Raw genomic sequence first — 2,106 nt, 5'->3', positions numbered from 1 at the left:
CCCATAATTTAATGTTTCATTTATTCTCTTTTAAAAAAAAAATATGTTTAAATTATTTTTTAATAAATTTTTACTCTTACATAGCTCATTTTTAGTTAGACTCATTATATAAAAATTAATCCTCTTATTATTAATTAACGCTCTACTTTTATTTTTATTTTCCACAAATAATTACTCAGTTAACAAATTAAACTAATATGATATTAATTTTATTTTTCTATTCATACCCTTAAATCAATAAATGAGAGAGAACAAGTTAGTAAAATAATTTAAAAATTAAGTGATTATTGATATTAAAAATAATTTTATAAGTTTATTTTAATTTGTATAATTCTAGTATATGTTAATCATATTCTTATCCAAGCTAACTAATTATTTAAAATTTGACAATTAATTAAAAATGAAGTGAGCAACCACTTGAGCTAATTATGAGGTGATATTACTATCCAAATTCATAAGTATTTAATCCGCTCTTATTCAATCGGAATGAACAATTATCTGATTCAAATATGGGGTAAATTTTGGCAGGGCAGAATTTTAGACAAAGAAAATAAAGTTGGGTTTAAAAAATATACGTCTCTACTTAAGGACAAATATGGCAGTAAATGACATCATCATAAGGATAAAAAATCTTTGATGGACTAGTGCATCACCTTATTGTTCACAATCCTCTAGTGTGTATTATTATTAACATGACTCTCTTAATAGAAATTTAGGATAACTTATCTTTCTAATACGGGAAGGTATATTGTCAACACCAGCTATATCTGCTGTGATAAGGAAGCAGAAGGCGAGCCAATCTAATTAACCCCTTTTTATCTTAGTCCTGGTGCGTTGGGTTATTTTTTGCTGTAAAATATGTAATGATTCCTATTTATTGATTGATTTATTATGTTTGCAGACTGATTTGAGGTTCCAGAACCATGCTGTCCTTGCTTTCCACGAAGCTGCTGAAGCCTACTTGGTTGGTTTGTTTGAGGACATCAACTTGTGTGCCATCCATGCCAAGAGGTCACCATAATGCGCAAAGACATTCAGCTTGCTCGCCGCATCCGTGGTGAACATGCTTAGGCTGATTGATTTCATGCTTCTTGATCGCTTCGGAATACACCTTGTGTTACTAGTTTAGTATTGTTCAAGTTTCCTATGCCATTGTATAGTTCTTGACAACCTTTTAGGTTTCAATTGATGTCTTTAGAATGATTATTTTGGTTATGGTACAGTAGATCATAGAAAGATACTACAAATCGAATGATTTGATTACTGGTGTAAGACAGTTTATTTTGGATTTAGCTCTTAATAATTAATATTAACTTTGATACAATTTTGAATGTGTTGGGTATTTGATATGTGAACTTCAGTAGAATTTCTTTCTCAACATGACAGCAATGATAGTGAGCTTTGTGATTTAACGGCCGTATCTCTTGTTATTGCCACGCTTTAAAAGCATGACCGTATCTACTCCTATTGCCACGCTTTAAAAGCGTGGCCATATCTCCCTCTATTGCCACGCTTTAAAAGCGTGGCCGTATCTCCCTCTATTGCCATGCTTTGCCACGCTTTAAAAGCGTGGCCGTATCTCCCTCTATTGCCACGCTTTAAAAGCGTGACCACATCTTTCACATACAGCCACGCTTTAAAAGCGTGGCCATATCTCCCACCTATGGCCACGTTTTTAAACGTGACAATCTATAAAAAACGTGGCAAAAAAAAAACGTGGCAATAGGTTTGAAAAAGCGTGGCGACAGAGCAACCGCCACCCTTGAAGAGGCCACCCTTTCAAAAGCGTGGCGATAGCTCAAAAAGCGTGGCGAAAAGCTATCGCCACGCTTTTTTCAGCTTTTCGCCACGCTTTAAAAACGTGGCAATAGACATATTTTCTTGTAGTGTTGAAAGAACCTTTGAGCATAATTATTCTCTTGCTTGGGGACAAGCAAGTTTTAAGTTTGGTGTTGTGATGACAAGTCATCTTAGCCTAGTTTCACTAGCCTTTTTCTTTGTTTTTATTAGGTTTTATGCACTTTCTTGCATTCTAAGTAAGTAATTTGGATTAAAAATGCATAACTTCTTTGAATCAAACAACCACCATGTAATTGATGCTAAATC

At 33.6% G+C, this 2,106-nt stretch overlaps 1 long non-coding RNA gene across 1 annotated transcript in view; it reads left to right on the top strand.

Moving 5' to 3' along the window:
- The window catches only part of LOC110262462, a 4,307-nt gene extending 2,931 nt beyond the window's left edge, over nt 1-1,376 (top strand). Inside the window, exon 2 of the long non-coding RNA XR_002356842.1 lies at nt 902-1,376. This is a non-coding gene — a long non-coding RNA (uncharacterized LOC110262462). The remainder of the gene's footprint in view (nt 1-901) is intronic.
- Nucleotides 1,377-2,106: the final 730 nt, after the last annotated feature.

This window comes from Arachis ipaensis, unplaced genomic scaffold (assembly GCF_000816755.2).
Source record: "Arachis ipaensis cultivar K30076 unplaced genomic scaffold, Araip1.1 Aipa622, whole genome shotgun sequence".
NCBI classification, from domain to species: Eukaryota; Viridiplantae; Streptophyta; class Magnoliopsida; order Fabales; family Fabaceae; genus Arachis; species Arachis ipaensis.
The sequence above is the reverse complement of the archived record's forward strand: the minus strand, read 5'-3'. Positions and strand labels throughout refer to the sequence as shown.